Consider the following 22,968-nt stretch of genomic DNA (forward strand, 5'->3'; position numbering starts at 1 on the left):
GTTGATTACATTGGATTGGATTTATTTGATTTGTAGAGGTGATGGCCATAACCACTTAACAGAAGAAACGACAAATTGGTAATGATACTAGAAAACATCCATCAGTAAGGTTGGTAGAAGGCAATGGGGTATACAAAACCCACAGCATGAGAATTGGACATTAATTGGATAGTGAACTTTTTATTAGGACACACAGAGAGTTCTAATTATTATGGGTACTGATGTAAATCAAATGAATGAATTATCTACCATCTAAATAAAACAAATAACTGAAGTATCATCTAGAGGCAGTTTGCTTTGGAGGCACTGTCACTACAGAGAATTATTTTAAATATTGCAAATTTTAGAGCTGATTGTGGCCCCCTGGTTGCTCAGTTGGTTAAACTGCTGAGCTGCTGAACTTGCTGATCAAAAGGTCGGTAGTTCAAATGTGGGGAGCAGGGTAAGCTCCTGCTGTTAGCCCAGTTTCTGCCAACCTAGCAGTTCAAAAACATGCAAATGTGGGTATATCAATAGGTATTGCTCCAGCGGGAAGGTAATGGCGCTCCTTGCAGTCATGCCGGCCACATGACCTTGGAGGTGTTTACTGACAACGTCGGCTCTTCGACTTAGAAATGGAGATGAGCACCAACCCCCAGAGTTGGACATAACTAGACTTAATGTCAAGGGAAACCTTTACCTTTACTTAGAGCTGATTGTATTAAAAACTCACTGCATATAAGTATTGTGTTTCCAAAGAACGCTGTGGCTAATTCTGCATAAGGGAGCTTTGAACATCTGTTTCCTGAGTGATACAGAGCGTAATGTTTTGAGCATTGGGCTATGATTCTGAAGAACAGGTTTCCAATCCTTGCTCAAATCTGAATTCCACTTGGGGTTCTTTGGGCAAGACACATTCTCTCAGCATCAGAGGAAAGAAATGAGAAACTTCTGAACAAATCTTGCCAGGAAAACTCTGAGATAGGGTTGTATTAGGGTCACCAACGGTCAGAAACAATGTGACAGCACACATCAACAACAAATACTTAAAAACTACAGAATATGTCACATAGCCTGTGTGGGCGCAATCCAAAGACTGAGAAAGGGCAGAGAATCAAATAGACTTCACCCAACTTTTGAGAGTATCTAATGTTCTACATTCTGACTTTTACACGTTAGTCTTTCTCAGTCTGAGCCCCATCATCCATAGCCAACAAGAGGGTAGCAGTGAATGATAGAGTTTGCAGTAAAACATGCAAACTCTAAGCATTACATTGGAAAGGCCTGACTTGGGCACTGCAGAAAATGATTGGAAGTAGGGTCATTTTTTCGTGACAGGGTGACTCGAGAAACTGCAAGTCGCTTCTGGTGTGAGAGAATTGGTCATCTGCAAGGACGTTGCCCAGCAGACACCCAGATGTTTTGATGTTTTACCATCCTCGTGGGAGGCTTCTCTCATGTCCCTGCATGGGGAGCTGGAGCTGGCAGAGGGAGCTCACTCACTCCCCAAATTTGAACTGCCAACCTGTCGGTTAGTAGTCCTGCCAGCACAAGGGTTTAACTCAGTGTTTCTCAACCTGAGGCCCCCAGATGTTTTTGGACTTCAGCTCCCAGAAATCCTAACAGCTGATAAACTGGCTGGGATTTCTGGAAGTTATAGGCCAAAAACATCTGGGGACTCTAGGTTGAGAACCACTGGTTTAACCCATTGCTCTACTGGGAGCTCCACTGGAAGTGATAAAATACATAATGTATTTTAAATACACACTGGGATTTTCTTTAGTTCAGTACAATCCCCATATCTGTGGCGGGTATGTTCCCAGGCTTCACATGGATATGCAAAATGACAAATACTGTAAAGTCTCACTTATCCAAGCTAAACGGGCCAGCAGAAGCTTGGATAAGCGAATATCTTGGATAATAAGGAGGCATTTAGGAAAAGCCTATTAAACATCAAATTAGGTTATGATTTTACAAATTAAGCACCAAAACATTGTGTTATACAACAAATTTGACAGAAAAAGTAGTTCAATACACAGTAATGTTATGTTGTAATTACTGTATTTACGAATTTGGCACCCAAATATCATGATATATTGAAAACATTGACTACAAAAATGACTTGTATAATCCAGAAACTTGGATAAGCGAGGCTTGGATAAGTGAGACTCTACTGTAATTTCAAATGCAATTGGAATGAATGACTTCTGGCCCAGGAATCTCACAATGGAGGACCTTAAAAATGCCTTAAGAGAGGACCTGTTTTGTCAGACATGGATCAATGAAACTGCAGATACTGGTGCTACAGTTACAGAACTGTACAACATGGGTAATATATTTAAATTCCTTATTAATGATGTCAAATGTTTACCTGTTGGTGCAACCTCATAATTCAACAGAAGTGGCAGATTGAACTGCAAAAGATACAATGTCTGCTATACATGCCCCTGCCTTTTGGTAGTCTAATATAATATTTAAGCCAAGAACATGTAACATAGTAATTGTCAGATCAGTCAGCTTATTGACATAAACGGCAGCATTTGCTCAAGAATTATCAACTGGATCAAATGTAAATTTGCTATGGCAATATTCTTTTTCTATGTAAGAACATGGAAAAGAAAGTGCATTACTACTCCTTAGCGGCTGTTCAATGTGAACCAAAGCCACAGCTTAAGAAGTGTGACTTGACTTAACTCCAGTGATATCAGCACAGGATGATGACAGGCAGCGATAACATCAGATGAAGCAAAAATAGTACATATACAGTTTCATTGTTTGCTAAGATATTCACCATCTTTAATTTCAATAAAACAGCTAGTACAGTATCTATATTGTAGATGGAAATTGTGAGACAGACAGAAGCGGGTAGAGAACAGGCAGACAAAAAGTATGGGCAGGTGCAGACAGACAAGCACAAACAGGTACAGGCAGGTAGACAGATAAAGAGACAGAGAAGGAGACAAACAGAGGGAACACACCAACAACCACACCCACGTCAGCATACCACTGGTGCTAAACTGGGAGACAGTCCAGACAACAATGAACACTTTTTAGTGGAAGAGGACAAAGTACAGTAGAGTCTCGCTTGTCCAACATAAATGGGCCGGCAGAACGTTGGATAAGTGAATATGTTGGATAATAAGGAGAGATTAAGGATAAGCCTATTAAACATCAAATTAGGTTATGATTTTACAAATTAAGCACCAAAACATCATGTTATACAACAAATTTTACAGAAAAAGTAGTTCAATACACAGTAATGCTATGTAGTAATTGCTGTATTTACGAATTTAGCACCAAAATATCATGATGTTTTGAAAACATTGACTACAAAAATGCGTTGGATAATCCAGAATGTTGGATAAGTGAGACTCTACTGTACATATGTCTATTCTGTCCTTGCAAGTAATTTCCCAATAACTCACTGTGTTGGTCTATTGTAGACAAATAACATTTATTGTGAAAAAGACTTTTTGAATAATTAAATGTGGCCCACTTATGCTCTAATACAGTTGTTAGTCTCCAAGCTGCTGCAAGACACTATAGAAATGAACACCTTGAAAAAGTGCTTACCATTATCACAATCATTGCAATGCTATTACTAAAAAATATGAAAACTTGGTCAAAGTAACAGAATTAGAAATGAGCCTAAAGAATCAGCACGTTAGCTAATCATCTGTTGGTTAGTTTGACTTTCATCTCTTGGTTGTTGACTTTTTTCGCGTGGGGTCAAAAATCTATTTTACAAATGTGGGCCAAATGCTCTGGAAGTGTAGAACTTTGCAAGTGGATTGAAAATCATACAATCCTAGGGCTGGAAGAAACCCCAAGGATCATCTCGTCTAATCCCCTGCCATTCAGGAATACATGGGACATATGGCACTTCTGGATGGTATTTCAAAAATGTTTTCTTTCTATAATAATTTAGGTCGTCTTTGTGATACCAAGGAATTCTGTTGATTTTTTTGAAAATGTTTGTCAATCAGCAGCAGAAACTGGTGTACGGGTTGGTTTGTGGTTGTGTGGGTGCTGCTAGAAAATGCCAACTTCTCTAATCCAGAATTTCATGGTATCTAAAATTATATAGTTTAGTCATCACCATTATAGAGCTTAGTCATCCATAATCATCAGAACAAGTGGACCAAAGGTACATCTACTCTATAGAATGCACTGCCATGGCTCAATGTTTGGAAATGGTTTTACAAGGTCTTTTGCCTTCTTTGCCTAATCAAGTAACAAATCCCAGGATTCCGTAGTACTGACATGGCAGTTAAAGTGGTGTCAAACTGCACTAATTCTACAGGGTAGATTTGTGCTAGATCTACAAACATTTATGCTGCAGTTTCTTTCTCTCAGTTAATTTCAGGCCACTTCTACACAGCTGAATAAAATCACACATCTGCTTTGAACTGGGATATATGGCAGTGTAGACTCAGAAAACCCAGTTCAAAGCAGATTTTGTGGGATTTTCTGCCTTGGTAGTCTGGGATATAGGGCTGTGTGGAGGGCACTCAAAGGTGCTACAAGATCCCATTGCATACAGTCACCCCCATTGTTTACACTCGTGCGGACTTGGTATTCGTACATTCTTACATAGTTATCCAAATATTGCAATATGTCCAACCTGTTTAGCTTTGCCTAGTATACTGTTCAGAAAGCCAGTCTCATGGGGCCCTTCTGAAAGCCATGCAATAATGCCAGTGTGTGGCTTAATGATTAGAGTGCCCAAAATGACAGAAAAGAAGAACTTGCCTAGTTTCCAACAGATCCTTCAACCTCTGAGGATGCCTGCCATAGGTGTGGGTGAAATGTCAGGAGAGAATGCTTCTGGAACATGGCCATACAGCCCCGAAAACTCACAGCAAGCCATCAATTTTTCTTATGATTTGATTGTATTATTTACTGCACACCAACATATTGGGAGTAACTGGTGAATCAGGCTTATCAATTCCCCCACTTTTCCTTTTCCGTTCACACATGCTGGATTTTGGGGGTAATTCGTGTTTCCTTACCTTCTGTAGGCTGATGCACACAGCCACAGTAGGATCAGATAGTGTAGAATCTCAGTTCAAGATTGATTGCATTATTTACTGCACACCAATTGCTTCTGAAAGTCTATGTTTATCCAGTCCTCTTTTACCATTTCCCCCGGTGCCAATCCTGCTTAAAACAACCCCTCCAGTTATAGAGAGAACAAGGAGGCAGGCATTACATTTTTTGTACAAAGAAGCTTCTTTTTCAGAGCCTTCCTAAGCTAGATATACCTGTACATTTTAAAATATAACCTGCCTACTGGGGGACAGCTGTTTTCCAGTTTTGGCTCTATAGATAAGGAATTCACCTTCCTGACCATGCATGAAAGACTTGAAGGCAGAAAGATCTGAAGAAACCTAAATTCCCATCTCACCGAACTCCCATCTTCAGTGCCAAATTTATGCAAAGCTTAAACAAACCGCAGTTCAGGACCCCAGATTATGAGAGCATAGAATATTATAATATATTTCTTTTCTGTTTGGGCCTTTCCAACCTGGCATAATTAAGTCTATCTTAACCTAAACCTTTTCATCTTTCTTTCTAGCAATCCCTTTTGTTTCTTTTTCCTAAGAAGAACAAAAATATCAATCACTCGGTGGAATTGCCAAAGAATGCCCTGCCCTTAAAAATGTCAGGTTGCTCCTTTAATGGAGGTATTTCTTCTTTTTCCTGAGAGGTTCAGTTGCCTCACAGCCTTGATTGCTGAAATGGAACCTAGTGCCGAACCTGTCCCTCTTGGGTTCAGTCCAGGCCTTTGATGGGATGCTATAAATCATGAAGGTCAAGCCTGTGCTCTCTAGCTGCGGGTTGTGTCCTGTAACTATCAATAACAGTCAAATTCAGATCCACATAGCAAAGTATGGGTCGCCCCCCCTCCCCCTGTTTAAATGATCTACAGTCTGTAGGCATGGATATGCTTCTGGCTACAGCTGAAAATATCCTCTCTTCTCAGGCAGTTTTACTCAAATTATTTCCATCCCTTTACAGAACTGATATAACAACCTTTTGTTTAAAGCTTTCTGAACACTTATTTCCACTGCACTGAGCAGAGCAAGGAGAGCTATCAGGCATCATACTAAAAGCTTGGAAATTACTATACAAAGAGGGACTGTTCAAATATCCTTATTTAGTGGTGCCGAAGAACACTGCCAATATGAGAGAGGTGGGAGGGGTGGAAGGAAGACAGGCTCGGATGTGTTTACAAAAGACAAAAGAATTTTCCGGAAATAAGACCAGCCCTGATATGAGCCATTGAAATTGATTTGGCTGTGTCAAATAACTTCTGATTAGGTTTAATAGAAGCCTTGCACAGAAGTGCGGATAAAACTGAAACTGAGTTTGGAAACCAGAATTTGTGTATTCAGTTGAAGAGAATCTTGTTGACTTCGGATAAAAAGAACTAAGAATTCTAAACCAATGTGGGCTAGAATTTCTGGTCCAGTCTGGTTTGGAAGCCACAAGTCCACAACAAGTTGATGCCAGTGCTTTAATTTTTCCCCCAGCCAAATATAAGGCACTGGCCAGACTGCCCATTAAAGTCCAAGGATTCTGAGAGTCACTGTCCAACAAAAATAACTTTCCCAGTTTCTGTTCAGGAATCTGGATGACAAATCACCCACATGGGCATACTAACCATGATCTTGCTGTGAAGAAATATCAACTAATCATTCTTGCCTATTAGCAAGAGATCCACTTGACAATATATAATAGCATGATAGCTATAGTGTTTTGCTTACATCAGGTTTCTCTCTAGCCAAACATTTTTCCTTATCAGTTTGAATTTTTCCTAGAAGATTCCATGACATCAAAGCAAACTTTAACTAGTAAGAGAAATTCAAGGTGTTTGTCAATTTATTCTTTGAGATGTTTCAAAGATCTTAAATGGCAGCCAGTGCATGCCTCACATGCAGTTACGTTAATGTTGTGTGCTTTCAAGTCTTTTTTAACTTATAGCAACCCCAAGGGGAGCCTATCACATGACTTTCTTGGCAAGATTTATTTAGAAGTTTAAGTTGAGAAAGTGTGATCTGTCCAAGCCATCCAGTAGGCTTTATTATTATTATTATTATTATTATTATTATTATTATTATTATTATTATTATTATTATTATTATTATGACACAGCAAACAAGATAAATATGCTGGATTTCATATCACAAAATCACAAGTCGAACACTTCCCAAGTGTCTAGGACTGTGTGATGTATTTTCGGATGATGTGCGCAGATCCCCGCAGGGTGGCCTTTTGCAGCTGGCAGATCGTAATTTTGTCAATGTCTGTTGTTTCCAAATGCCGGCTGAGATCTTTTGGCACGGCACCCAATGTGCCCATCACCACTGGGACCACCTGCACTGGTTTCTGCCAGAGTCTTTGAAGTTCAATCTTGAGGTCCTGATAGCGGCTGAGTTTTTCCTGTTGTTTTTCGTCAATGCGACTGTCACCTGGGATGGCGACATCAATGATCCAAACCTTGTTCTTTTCCACAACTGTGATGTCTGGTGTATTGTGTTCCAGAACTTTGTCAGTCTGGATTCGGAAGTCCCACAGTATTTTTGCGTGTTCATTTTCCAATACTTTTGCAGGTTTGTGATCCCACCAGTTCTTTGCTGCTGGCAGGTGGTACTTGAGGCATTATTATTATTATTATTATTATTATTATTATTATTATTATTTCTATTCTAGTAGCCCTATCATTAGGTTTGATTGGTATTTTCCCTGTGAAATCAACATATTTTCTTCCCCTACTTCTGACCATGGTATCAATGGTTTATGTTTTAATTGGTTTTAATTTTTGATAGTTTAATCACTTTTGTTCTTTATGAATTTTTATGTGTTGAGTCTCAAATCATATGGCTTGGTTAAAATATTTAGTACTTCACAGGGTGAGAGTTTGGGCTGAATGAAATGTACAGCAATCTTATGCTAAGGCAGTTTCCCCTCCCCCAAGAGATTTTGAAAATTAATTTGCCATTTAATTAGTGCCACCAACCTCATATAGTCTCCCTTTGATGGTCATGTCAGCACTTCTTCTTTTCCTCTGATGAATCTCACCTTCCTTGCATAATTATCTCTAAATGGAGGCATTTGAAATGTTGGATCTTATAACACTTTATATTAATTTTCAAATGAACAGGGGAAGAAAAAGATTCTTACCTGGTTTAAAAATACATGGCGTTGCTTGATCAAAGTGCTTCCACATTCCTTGGAAAATATTTTAACTTGAGATAGTGAGAAAGTAACATATATTCGTGTGTAAGTCAACCTCATGCCTATGTTTGTTATCGAGAAATCAGACCCCCCCCCCAACAATATGAATGATATAAAATATATAAGTTATTATATATGGGTAATCTCTTTGTCTCATTGTACTGTTGCCTCACCACACCTTGGATCCCAAGGAACAATGCCCCAAATCGCCACAATCACCTAACAATGCCCACACTCACTTAACAATGAAGCAAACCAGAGGTTGTGGATGATGCCCAATGCCCTCTTTTGTCCTCTTCTTTAGAACTTGCCTCTTCTATAGCACCTATCTGAGTATGTAACTGCTCCTTTTGTTCAGTGGCCATCACTTCCTTTATCTAGCTGGCATTGGACCATTAGGACAAATCAACTACTCCATCACGGCATTCCAGGCAGATGCACCCAGTTTGCAGGAAAAATTCACAACAGACACAAAACTTCAAACTTCAATAGAGTGCCACAGGGTTCCGTCCTGGGCCTGGTTCTGTTCAACATCATCAGTTTAGCTGCCCTCCTCTATATACATTCCAGCTTGTCTCTATCTCTCTTGAATTGTGGTGTCCAGAATTGGACACAGTATTTCAGGTGAGGTCTAGCCAAAGCAGAATAGAGAGGCACCATGACTTCCCTAGATCTAGACACTATACCCTTTTTGAAGCAGACCAAAATCCCATAGCTTTTTATCTGGTGCATCACACAGTTGGCTCATGTTTAACTTGTTGTCCACGAAGACTCCAAGATCTTTTTCACATGTACTGTTGTTGAGCCACCCATTTTGTATCTTTGCATTTCATTTTTTTTCTGCCTAATTGTAGTATCTTGCATTTGTCCTTATTGAAATTCATTTTGTTAATTTTGGCCCATCTCTCCAATCTGTTAAGGTTAAATTCTGATCCTGTCCTCTGAAGTATTAGCTACCCCTGCCAATTTGGTGTCATCTGAAAACTTGATATACACTCCCTCTAAACCTTCATCCAAGACATTAATAAAGATGTTGAACAGTACTAGGCCTCCAAATGGCCAGGAACTTCCATTTGGCCAAGCAGCTTCCATTAGCCATAACCAACATGAGCAGCAGCGAGGGATTATTATTGTTGCAGTTCAGAAACAACTGGAGAGTCATTTTGCCAACACCAACATTAGATGCATGATTGCCTCTTCTTTAATATATTTTTAACACAGCATTTTATGCAGGCCAGGTCTGGACCACAACTATAGAGGTGTGGACTTTAAACAGTAATGAAAGCCTTTCTCACTGATCAAATAACAGCTTGGAAAGGGGGACAGGGATGGGGAAAGGCATGGGAAAGGGGGATTAATTTATCCTTATCCTAAGGTTTGGTCCTCAACTGCACTGAAACCATTGCCTGCTGCATTTTTAAAGACACAGAAAAGCAGGCACACACCACATGTTTTGTCAATGTTAAACCCTATGTTTACAGTTCAACTGAGATCTGAAAAAGGTTTTCAGTTATCGTTTTCCATTCCAAATGCACTATTAAATGGAGGTTCTGTACAGCAAGCAAACAGCTTGTTGGCAAAAACACTGGTCCAAGTGGAAGGAAAAGAACAGTGAAAGCAGCAGTAAATATTTTTGCTGATGAGGAAAGTGTCAGGAAGTGGAGAGAGAGGCACCTGGGGGAATTCCGAGTGGCTGCTTCTGGCCTTGGCACGCTTTCGGGGCATGAGGCACACAGGCCTCCCTTTCATGTACATGCAAAACCACCAGGCATTGACTGAAACAATGTCCCACAAATGCACACACACACACACACACACACACACATGGCTTTCTGTATCCACTAAGAGCTTTTGTCCTGTGTGCAACTGAGGGGCTGCAAATTTGTTTGGAAGCAATGTTAAAAATAATGAGCACATACAGATCAGAAAAGGGAGAGGCTTAAAATGCCAGATTTTCTGAAAAGCAATCTGTTATACAAGTACTTCATCCTGGGCTTATTGTGAGAAGGGAAATAGGCAAGAGGAAATGGATGTACTTAACATTTATGCAGCTTCAGCTGGCCAAAATTTAGGGTAAATGAAAAGGCTATTTCCCCACCCCCAAATTGTATAGCATCTTCCAATGCAACAGGGACACATAAACGGAAGAGAGTTTCTGTCCTGTTTCCTTTTGCATTGTTGCCTTATGAAATCCACCCAATTGTATAAGTCTCAATATGCAATCTATCAATTTGTTATCCTTTCTCTGGCCACAATCCATTGTGTACTTTTAGGCACACACACACCCAGAAATGTGGACAGATCCATCAGATTTTCCATTTTTAGTGGCACACCCTTATGCTCTGTCTGAAAGCTGCTCCTAATCTCCCTGCCCCATTTCAAGAGAAATGTGGGGAAAAGAAACCAGTTGTGTTAGAAATATATGCAAAAAGCTCCCTTAGGAGGGTGCACATTTGGAACATAGATACATGTATTCATTTAGATACAGGCCTATATTATCCCACAATGTAGCTAAATATCATTTGTATCAAATAGAGGCCATTCCATCCGGAGAAGAGACAATTCAGCAGATTGAATTATGATTCCCTCCAGTCTGTCCTCTAGATTTACAGAGCTACACCTGGAATGGGGAGGAATACCCTAAATCAGGGATGTCAAACTCTCCAGCTCTTCACCCCCAGTGATCCACCCATTAATATTTATTTTTTACAGTATTTATATTCTGCCCTTCTCACCCCGAAGGAGACGCAGGGCGGATTACAGTGCACATATACATGGCAAACATTCAGTGTCATTAGACATATGACATATAGACAGACATAGAGGCAATATAATATTTTCCAGCTTCTGGCTTCATAAGGGTATGCTTGATTCTGGCCACAGGGGGAGCTGCTACTTCATCATCCACTTGTCACACCGAGTCTTTGATGGTAGCACTTCCTCATTCCTTTCCTCACGCTGGTGTCAGTTTTATGGCATCGTAAATTAGTTAAATTAGGCTCCCCACATAAAGCAGTATCTAAATTTTCTACTTGATGATGCAACTGTCTTTCAAGCTGCTTAGATCAACAGTGAGCTAGGCTATTAATGGTCGGGAGCTCAATCTGACCCGGGCTTCGATCTCATGACCTCTTGGTCAGTAGTGATTTATTTCAGCTGGCTACTAACCAGCTGCGCCACAGCCTGGCCTTATTCTCTAATTCTGGAATGCCCCATCACCTACCATAGTGTGATGGGTCCTTTCTGCTTCTCTACTGGTATTCTGACAGTATGGGTTTTTCTCTCTCTCCCTCTCACTTTTTTCATGGTAGCTATTTTCCTTTTATTTTATACATATAAGGTAAAGGTTTCCCCTGACGTTAAGTCCAGTCATGTCTGACTCTGGGGGTTGGTGCTCATCTCCATTTCTAAGCCAAAGAGCCGGCGTTGTCCGTAGACACCTCCAAGGTCATGTGGCCGGCATGACTGCATGGAGTGCCGTTACCTTCCCGCCGGAGCGGTACCTATTGAACTATTCACATTTGCATGTTTTCAAACTGCTAGGTTGGCAGAAGCTGGAACTTACAGCGGGCGCTCACTCAGTTCCTGGGATTTGAACCTGCAACCTTTCGGTCTGCAAGTTCAGCAGCTCAGTGCTTTAACACACTTTGCCACATATGTTTGACTGTTTTTGTTTAGATTTTTGAAATTGGGGAATTGTGCTAAACACAGTTGTCATCATCATCATCATCATCATCATCATCATCATCATCATCATCACAGAACAGCAGTTCTGTAGGAAGGTGGGATTACAAGATGCCTGAAAGTACGATAACAGAACCACAGACTGGTGAATTGGTGCAGATGTGCTACTGAAGAGAGAGCTGCAATAGCAAAGGTGCTTAATGCTTTAGGTATCCACCTTCGGCAAGAACACAACTATAGTGGAATAGCGAGTTCGTGAGATAAAGTCTGTAGTCTTAAATGATAATAATAATAATAACAATAATAATAATAATGACAATAATAATAATAATATATTTATATACCGCCCTATCTCCTCAAGGGACCTGCACCTTGAATTAGGACCGGCAGCTTATCGGTAGCCATTGGAGCTGCTTTAGGAGTGGTGTTGTATGCTCCCTGTAGTTGGCTCCAGTTAGAAGCCTGGCTATTGATCTCTGAACTAGCTGGAGTTTCTGGACCGTCTTCAAGATCAGCCTCACGTAGAGAGCATTACAGTAATCTAATCCGGATGTAACCAGGGCGTGAACCACCATGGCCAAGTCAGGCTTCTCGAGATATGGTCGCAGCTGGCACACAAGTTTTAATTGTGCAAAAGCCCTCCCAGCCACCGCCACCACCTGAGCATCAAGCGCTAGCAATGAATCCAGGAGGACCCCCAAGCTGCGTACCTGTGCCTTCAGGGGGAGCGTTACCCCATCAAGCACAGGTTGCCACCAAATATCCCGACTGGTCCCACAACTGACCTGGAGGACCTCTGTCTTGCCTGGATTAAGCTTCAATTTGTTATCCCTCATCCAACCCATTACAGCTGTCAGGCATTGGTTTATGGTCTGAGAGGCTTCCTTGGAGTTCGGTGGAAAGGAGTAGTAAAGTTGGGTGTCATCCACGTAGAGATGGCACTGAACTTCAAAACTCTAATGACCTCGCCCAGAGGTTTCATGTAGATGTTAAAAAGTATGGGGGATAGAATAGAGCCTTGTGGGACCCCACAGGTCAATGGCCAGGGGTTCGAGCAGGCATCCCCCGGCTTCACCAACTGGGTACGATCCTCCAGGAAGGAGCGGAGCCACTGCAGAGCAGTGCCCCCAAGACCCATTCCCAAGAGCCGTCCCAGAAGGATACCATGGTTGATTGTATTGAAAGCCACTGAGATCGCCAGGAGAACCAACAGGGACACACTCCCCCTGTCTAGCTCTCTGCGGAGGTCATCCATCAAGGCGACCAAAGCTGTCTCCGTACCATAGCCAGGCCTGAAACCAGACTGCGATGGGTCTAGATAATCAGTCTCTTCCAAGAACCCCTGGAGCTGAGAAGCTACCACTCACTCTAGAACCAGGAATGGAAGGTTGGAAATCGGCCGGTAGTTTTGTGGCAATGAGGGATCCAGGGACGCCTTCTTGAGAGTAGGTTGAACTATTGCTCTTTTGAGGCAAGCTGGAATGTGTCCCTGGCCTAAGGATGCATTTATTATCCTCATGAGCCACTCATCCAATTTCCTGCTGGCCAGTTTAATAAACCAGGATGGGCAAGGGTCTAGAGCACAAGTGGTTGTCCTCAACGCTCCAAGAATCTTGTCAATGTCATCAGGCTGAACAAGTTGAAACGAATCCATCAAAACCGGACAGACAGGTGCCTCAGTTACATCCTCTGGTACTGTAACAAGGCTGGTGTCTAACTCGGAATGCACCCGAGCAACTTTATCTGCAAAATGATGTGCGAACTCACCACATCTGGCTGCCAAGTAGTTGGAGGCCTCTCCTTCCTCATGGGGGTAAAGAAGCTCCCCGACCACGAGGGAATCCTTTTATTCTTTTTGTTTCTTTTTGAAAAGAGGTTCCAAGTGCCACTTTAGACTTTCAGGCACTAGATATACAATATGGGTATAATGTCTAGCAGCTGTTGATAGCCAGTAAAACAACACTTGCATCTTGCTAAAAACTGTACTTCTCCACATTTTCTGAATTGGACTTCACAATTAGCTCAAGCCAAGATCAAAAACTCCCTTGACATTTTTTATGCCATGTCTTAATTCAAGCCATTCCTTTTATTAATTTATTTTATTAATTTCAATTATATATTGCCTTTCTCTCAGAGTGAGACCCCAAGGCTCTTAGTTCTTATTCTTTTTTGAAAATAATACTCCACTCTTAACTAAAACAAACAAAACCCTGTTTGTGCAACCGTTCTTTGGTAAGATGAGCTGCATGGTCCAAACAGAGGTGGCTTGCTCATTAGACAGTGAGGCTATTGCCTCAGGTGTTAGAGTGTAGAACTTTCAAAGTTACCATTGCCATAAGCCCTGCCATTTGATGGAGTTATCTCTGATTTGTGCAGCTCTCCAGCTCTGGCTGTTCTGGCAAGACATTTTGGAAACAGATACAAGAGTTATCTTTCCTAGCCTGTCTGCTAGGGATTCTGGGAATTATAGTCAATAGGCAATATTACAGTTATCGTCTGACTCCGAGCAGAATTATAGCAGTTTGATACAGTAACTTCCATTGTGCCAAGGTATGGAATTCTGGGAGCTGTAGTTTTCTGCTATATTTACCCTTCTCTGTGAGAGTACTCTGGTGCCACAACAAGCTACAAATCCTAGGATGTCATAGATAGATTCGTGGAAGTTAAAACACTGCCAAACTGCTGTAATTCTGAAGTGTGCATAGTCTCTTAAAAGATTCCTTTGATTACGCCATTGACCCATTTTCTATATCTATGGGCTGCCACAGAGCAGATTAGAAGTGTGATAGATCATTTCAATATTCAACTGTATGGGGTGGCATTTTTTTTTTATTCTGACAATGAAAAAATAGGTGTGCAACACATGACTTTTCTCATAAACTTTGTTGCTGTTGTACTTTCAGCATAAGCTATTCATGAATACTTGGTTATTGGCAGTTAATGGGTTTTCTTCCTTGCTTTGTTGCTTTTTGAGATATGAAAGCTGCTCCATTGTGATAATTGCAAGGTTGAAAAATCACAGCACTTGCCCATTAGTTGAAACTGGAGGCAATCTGATACAGTCTGGCTTTGGAAAGGTATAAGCTGAAGCATGCTGCCCCCTACATGTTGCAATGGGATATTTTATCAAGACTTCTTGAGTTTATTGATGGTTGCACATTGCTTTCTAGGGGCCTCATCACACTTGAACATTCACTTTAAATCCAGTTTCTGCCTCCTGCAGAATTCTGGGGTTTGTAGTTTGGTGAGGCCCAGGACCTGTCTGGCTGAGCTGTTTAAAGGCCTCTCCTTAAAGTGGATTTAAAGTGGATCCAAAGCACTTGGAGTCATCCCAATATAAGTATACTAGCTGTGCCCAGCCACACCTTGCTGTGGCTTATGGGAATCCTTTGTTGGCCAGATTGAATAGCAGTGAATAGCCTTGCAGCCTCAAAGCCTGGCCGTTTTCTTCTTATGGGAATCCTTATTTGGTGAGCTGGAATACAGTAGATTAGGCTTGCTCTTTGGAAGGCTGGGTACTTGCATTCTAGGGGAATGGTTTTTTGGGCTGCTAGAATTGAAATGAATAGCTTCACTACTTCAAAGCCTGGCTGCTTGCTATCTAGGGGAATCTTTGGTTGGTGTGACGGCGCGAGTGGCGCCATTTATATGTCAAACTATAAGTTTCAAGATTTGAATTGTTGTATCATGCCTGATTTTGCCCTTACCCTGTAAATGTAGTTGGATTGGTTATTTATATCTGTCAATCAATGTTGTTTGTACCTGTTATATTGCTCACTCAGCAAAACTGTTTGGCTCCACCTCTTCCTGGAGTAGGACTGTGTTTCCTCCTTTTCATTCCACTCTATCGGATGGACGTGAAAGAGAGGCTTGGCTCTGAAAGCCCTTCAAAAGTTACCTCTCAGCACCAATTCTGAGGTTCTTACCCTTGGGACTCACACTTCATGTTCAGGGCCAACCTGAACAACGTTGAGGAGTCTCAAGCGCCTTCACATCAGTCCTTTGGCAACAGAGGAAGACTCTTGTCTTCAGATATAGGTCATTGGACTGAGGCTGAGTTTGCTCCGGCATTCACAGCCAGAGAAAGAGGGATCTGGACAAGCTTCATGGACTTAAACAACCAAAGACTGTAATGTATATTTTCTTTTACCCCCTTTGTGAAGAATAAACCCAGTTTTTGAGTTAACTACAGTGTTTTGGTCCTTGGGAGTTCCAGTTTCCCTAAAGGAGGGCAAGAAGCAATCCCCTGGGGAAAGATGTCACGTCCATACCTCTTTCACTAAGAGTACAGCCCCAGGCGCGACGGCACAGTGCTGAGAGAAGCCTTCTTTTCCAGAAGTACTGAGAGAGAAGCCTTCTTTTCCAGAACTGCTGAAAGAAGCCTTCCAGAAGTGCTAAGAAAGGAAAAGAAGGAGTGGAAGGGCCTTGAATTTGCCAAGCCCATATTCTCCTAAAGATAAAGAAGTCAAAAGAAGCCTGCCTTTGCCTCCAGAGGGAAGCCCAGCCTTTGCAAAATTGAGACTTTGCAAGCTTTCCCGCTCTTTTTGCATCTCAAGCCACCAGCAAATTGCTACATTCAGCTCTTGTAGCTGCAGCAAGTTCAAGCCTTCTGCAAAGTGGATACATTTGCTAGAAGCCTAGCCTTTGCAAAATTGAGACATTTACAAGCTTTCCCGCTCTTTTGCATCTCAAGCCACCAGCAAATTGATACATCCAGCTCTTGCAGCTGCAGCAAGTTCAAGCCTTCTGCAAAGTGGATACATTTGCTAGAAGCCTAGCCTTTGCAAAATTGAAACATTTGTTAAGTTTCCCGCCTTTTCTGTTTCTCAAGCCAGCAAATCGCTACATTCAGCTCTTGCAACTGCAGCAAAATCCAGGTTTCTGCAAAGTAGATACATTTCTCCAGAAGTCAGCCTTTGCAGACCAACCAAGCCTCTTCCAGAACCCAGTTTGCAAAGCAATAAATTTCCAACCTTCTGCAGTTCCTGCCATTTCTTCAGAGCCTGCTGCAAGTTTATGAAGGCCCAGGCTTAACTTCCCAGTTAAGCAGCTGTTTTAATTGTCTTGTTTAAAGTATTGCATTGCCCTTTTGTGTGCCTTTAGTTGTATAGTTATATAGTATTGCATTTTGTACTGTTTGAAACTTGGGATAAGTTTCCTTTTGAATTTCACAGAATGTCAAGTCATAGCAATGAGATTTTGCAAACAAGGGTCAAATCTCCCCGCCCAGTCAGAGAAAGGCACCCCACAGAGAAAACAATGCTCTGCCTTTTGCAGCAGGAAGGCCAGCTTAGGCAGAGGTTTAACAGAGCTTGGCAAAACCTGCCAACCATAGCTGATGCAATAAAGGCATCCTTTTGCCCAAAGGAAAAGGAAATTCTTAGGCAAGAATTTGTAAAGGCCTTCAATAATGGGAGTGCTATTGCAGAAGAAATAATCTATGTACTGAACAAAATTAACACTCCAGAGTCCTTAGATAGGGCTAAGGAAATTTCTTTTAGCCTACAAGAAGAGAGGAGGCGCTACAGCGCAGTTCTATTTGAACCAGAGCCCAGTTCCTTATTCAAAGGTGCAGAAGAAAGGGTTCAAGGCTCCCCATGTGTAAGCCTTAGATCCAGTCTGCTCAAGATTCCATCTAATGATGCTAGCCTTAAATCCAAGCATTCATCTAGGCATAGCAGTTCCTCCCAATCCACACACTCATTCATCAGTACTTCTTCCAAAGCAGCCCACTACAACAGAGAGGCTGTCCGTTTGAAAATTAGAAAAGAGGTTTTAGAAGCAGAGGCGTCTGCAGAAATGGCTAGGCAAGACTTTGCCTTCAATGAAGAGGAACTCCTCCTTCAACAGGCTAAAGCCAAGCAGAAACTGCTTCTAGCTCAGGCTAGGGCCCAGCAAGAAGCTGATCTAGCGCAGGCTAGGGCCCAACAAGAAGCTGACCTAGCACAGGCCAGGGCCCAGAGAGAAATAGAGCTTGCAATGGCTGAAGCCAAGCAAGATGAGCTGCAACGGGATCTAGATCTGCTTCAAGTAAAAAGAGACACAGCACAAAAGATAGTCAGAGCTAACGTTCTAGCCAAAGCCCTATCACAGGAACTAACCCAAGAAAACCTTATTTTCCTGCCAACACAAGAGCCTACAGCAAAGGTTTCAGCACACCTGCAACTGGCACCACCTGTAGTGCAGAGTCATATCTCCTTTTGCCACCTTGAAGATCGCTCACCTGTTCCAGTGTTCGCAACTTCAAGGCCTGCCCATTCCTCAGAAGTACAGCAAAGCACGGCCGGGAGAGTGCCATCATCTCTGTCAGAGTCCATCCCTGTACTTAGGCCTCAGAGATACCACCTGTCTACTTGGGAACGAAAGGATGACGTCTTTCAACAACATCCAGATGTCCATCCACATTGGCGAGGCATGGCTGGGAGTGAACCACCACATTCATCCCTGCATACCAAGTCAATTCTCCCATCGCTGAAGATGAAGGCTTCAGAGGTGCTGCCTGCCAGCAATCTGCTGAACCCAGCATCGCCTACCATCGCGACAAGATGTGTTCAACCGAAGAACATTGACTTCGTCGGGCCACATCACACTCCTCAGATGTACCCTTACACACTGGAGTCTCAATTGGGTTCCCTCTTGAGAAATCCAAGAAGAGACATCAGAGACAAAGGCGTCCAGAAATTCACTGACCGACTGGATGACTACCTTCTGTGGAAAATCACCTTCATGAGGGCCATTCGAGATTTCAAGCTAGAAGCAGATGAAGAACTGTCCCTTCTTATGGCGTGGCTTGGACCCAGCTCAGCCGAGCAAGTAAAAAGACTTTATGCTGCTCATGTAGCAGACCCCCAAAGAGCTTTGTCCACAGCGTGGTCTCGCTTGGACCAGCGCTTCGGTGCGAGAACTGAGATAGAAGCATCCCTCATGGATCGACTCAACAGGTTCCCATCACTGAAGAGGAAAGATTGCAAACAGCTTTGGGACTTTAGTGATCTTTTACTAGAGCTAGCTTCAGCCAAAGGAAATCCAGAGCTGCCAGGTTTAGCATGTCTGGACCAGCACACGTCGCAGAGTGCCATCCTCTGCAAACTTCCTTTTCCTCTTCGAGAAGCTTGGGGGAAACAGGTGTTCAAGTACAAAGAGGAGAATGCAAATGTATACCCGCCCTTCACCTTTTTGGTGGATTTCGTCACTAGAGCAGCCCGTGAGAGGAATGACCCTCAAACAGGTCTTCTCGCTTTGTACCAAGACCTAAAGCCTGAAAAGACCTCCAAAGAAGACAAAGCCCAGGGCAAAGATCTTAGAAGGAACCTGAGTGTCAAGATGACAGACGCAACTCCTGCAGCTTCTGCTCAACCAGTCAGCAACAACACCATATCCTGTCCCATTCATCAAAGGCCACACAGCCTAGCTGAATGCAGAGAGTTCGCAAAGAAGCCTTACAAAGAACGACTTCAAATAATTCAAAAGGCCAAGGTGTGCTTTAGATGCTGCGGCGCCACTATTCACTTCTCCAAAGACTGCAAAGAAAAGGTTAAATGCCAACACTGCAACAGCATCAAGCATTGCTCTGCAATGCACAACTTCGATTCCCCTCAATTCAAAGCAAAGTTAAATTCTCCTACCAAAGAAGAAACCAAAGAAGACCAAAGGCCTACAGAACCTCAGGTAGCCCTCAAGGCTCCTGCGGTTGCCTGCACCAAGCTTTGTCAAAATAGCCACAAGCCCAGGATTTGCCACCCAATCTGCCTGGCAGAGGTGTATCCAGACAAGCAGCCATGGAATAAGAAAAGGGTATACGTCGCCTTGGATGCCCAAAGTGACGCATCTCTTGCAACCCCAGAGTTTTTCAACATCTTTGACCTTCATACAGAGACAATAGAATACACCATATCCACTTGTTCTGGAAAGAATAAGATGAATGGCAGAGTTGCAACAAAGTTCAAAATCTCACCTGTCGGACAAAAGGCCAGGTACGATCTTCCTGACCTTATAGAGTGCAGCCTGATTCCCAGGAACAAAGAACAGATAGCCACGAAAGAGGTGGTACAAGCCCATCCTCATCTCAAAGGTATTCAAGATCTAATTCCAGCTTTGGACTTGGAAACAGACATCGTCATGCTTATCGGTGCAGATTGTCCCACACTGTTCCGTGTTAGCAACCAGATTGAAGGTCCTAAGGGATCACCCATGGCCCAGCAGTTGCCTTTAGGATGGACGGTGTTAGGCCCAGTCTGCCTGAACAAGATGTTCCAGCCTGTCACTAAAAGGCCTTCACTAATGCAAGGATGTGCCAGCCACATCTCAGTTTGGTGCCAGGGAGTAATGCCCGATTACTCTTCCATCATCGAAGTCACAGAGAGAGATGAGCAAACAGCCTTCTCTAAAAATGAACAGAAGTTCCTTGAGATGATGAACAGCCAAGTCACTCAAGTCTCTGAAGGTAATTGGATAGCACCTTTACCTTTCAAGCCGGAAAGACCATCTCTACCCAACAACAGAGATGTTGCCCTTCATCGTCTCCTGTCCTTAAGAAGAAGGATGCTAAAGGTAAAGACCCAGATCACCCAGTTTGTGGAAGACCTCTTCAGAAGCAACTACGCTGAACCAGCCAGCGTGTGTGCGGAGGGAGAAGAGCAGTGGCATTACATATCCACTTCAGAAAATCCGGCAGATGTGACATCCCGAGGAACATCAGCCGCAAAGTTGTCCAAGTCATCCTGGATCACTGGACCCAAATGTCTTCAAAATCCTTCCTTTCCAGAAAGCATCTCCGTGCTCAAAGACACTGAGTTGCCAGAAATTCAGTCCTGCAAATCTACCATCGATGGCCAAGACTTATCAAGGCAAGGTTTAAATCCAGCCAAGTTTGAAAGATTTTCAAAATGGACTAGACTTCAGGCAGCCATTGCCAGGCTCATACATTACATCACTACAAAAAACTGTGGTGCAATTCAGCCCCAAGATCTTTCGAAAGCCTCAACAGTCATCCTGAGATCCACTCAAAGACAGTGTTTTTCAGAAGAAATAGCTTGTTTAGAAAGAAAAGCATCCTTGCCCAAAAATAGTTGTTTAAAGGACTTGAACCCCTTCCTGGACAATGAGGGTCTCCTTAGGGTTGGAGGTAGACTAAAAAGAGCAAAGATTAGATCCTGTGTTAAAAATCCTTTTATTTTGCCACACCATAGCCACATAGCTCTGCTGTTGACACAGCATTTCCACACAAAAGTCAAACACCAAGGAAGGTCAATTACTCAGTCTGCCCTAAGAAACTATGGGTTTTGGTTTGTTAATGATCGTAAAGGTTGGGGATTTGGTGTTACTTAAACAAAGATGCTCCTAGATACCAATGGGCTAAGGGTATTGTGTCAAAATTATATCCTAGCTCTGACAATAGAGTGCATAAGGCCCAGGTTAAGGTCGTCTCTAACGAAAAGGTTTCTTTGTTTGACAGGCCTATTAGCGACATGGTTGTGTTATTTTCAGAAGACATACAGTCTAAAGTTATAAGAGTTAAAGGTATTTAACTCCATTTTGTTTAGATTTCCGAAAGTCCGGAAATCTAGGCCGGGAGTGTGACGGCGCGAGTGGCGCCATTTATATGTCAAACTATAAGTTTCAAGATTTGAATTGTTGTATCATGCCTGATTTTGCCCTTACCCTGTAAATGTAGTTGGATTGGTTATTTATATCTGTCAATCAATGTTGTTTGTACCTGTTATATTGCTCACTCAGCAAAACTGTTTGGCTCCACCTCTTCCTGGAGTAGGACTGTGTTTCCTCCTTTTCATTCCACTCTATCGGATGGACGTGAAAGAGAGGCTTGGCTCTGAAAGCCCTTCAAAAGTTACCTCTCAGCACCAATTCTGAGGTTCTTACCCTTGGGACTCACACTTCATGTTCAGGGCCAACCTGAACAACGTTGAGGAGTCTCAAGCGCCTTCACATCAGTCCTTTGGCAACAGAGGAAGACTCTTGTCTTCAGATATAGGTCATTGGACTGAGGCTGAGTTTGCTCCGGCATTCACAGCCAGAGAAAGAGGGATCTGGACAAGCTTCATGGACTTAAACAATCAAAGACTGTAATGTATATTTTCTTTTACCCCCTTTGTGAAGAATAAACCCAGTTTTGAGTTAACTACAGTGTTTTGGTCCTTGGGAGTTCCAGTTTCCCTAAAGGAGGGCAAGAAGCAATCCCCTGGGGAAAGATGTCACGTCCATGCCTCTTTCACTAAGAGTACAGCCCCAGGCGCGACGGCACAGTTGGTCAGCTTCAATAGTACAGAGTAGTATCACTGCTTCAAAGCCTGGCCACCTTTTACCAAGGTTAATCCTTTGTTGGTCTGGTTGAATTGCCCTGAATAACCTTGCAGCTTCAATGCCTGGCTGTACTATACCTAGGGCAATCCTTGTTTGGCAAGCTGGAGTAGCACCCTCAATCAAAGAGCTGCTTTGAAGCCTGGCTACTTCCTTTGTAGGAGAATATTAAATATTCCACTTGAGGAATATTCCACCTGAGAAATATTTAGTTTTGGATAACTTGATGTCCATTGAATTCTGTGACTTTCATATTTTTCTACTTGAGGAAGACTTTTGATAGTCGAAACCGGTCTGGGAATTGGAAATCCTCTACGTGGAATTGGAAGCTCCACATATTAGTCTCAGTAGAGAATTATCTACTTAATAGATTTTGGGATTCTACTAACTTCCAAACTTCTTTCTACAAGAGAGTAAGGACTCTGCGCTATCAAAGAGCGCTCTCTTGCAAATCATATAGGGTTGCTTATTTGAGACTCTTATTGAATGAACATATATTTTGCCTGCCAGAAGACTATAACTGTTATAAGACTTTGTGTATATAATGGATTTATGTTTTATTGTATATGTCTATTAATATTAGGTTAAAAAACATTGTTATTGATATACTACTGTTTGTAGTGGTCTTGTGTTTTGGTACGTCAGGGAGTCCATTGTCTGTTGAGAATCCTTGTCACACTCCACAAGGTTCTATTAGTGGTGTTTTGACACAGAGCAAAATATTGCAAGCAATTTCTGTCTCAGCCT

Source organism: Anolis carolinensis, chromosome 3 (assembly GCF_035594765.1).
Source record: "Anolis carolinensis isolate JA03-04 chromosome 3, rAnoCar3.1.pri, whole genome shotgun sequence".
Taxonomy (NCBI): Eukaryota; Metazoa; Chordata; class Lepidosauria; order Squamata; family Dactyloidae; genus Anolis; species Anolis carolinensis.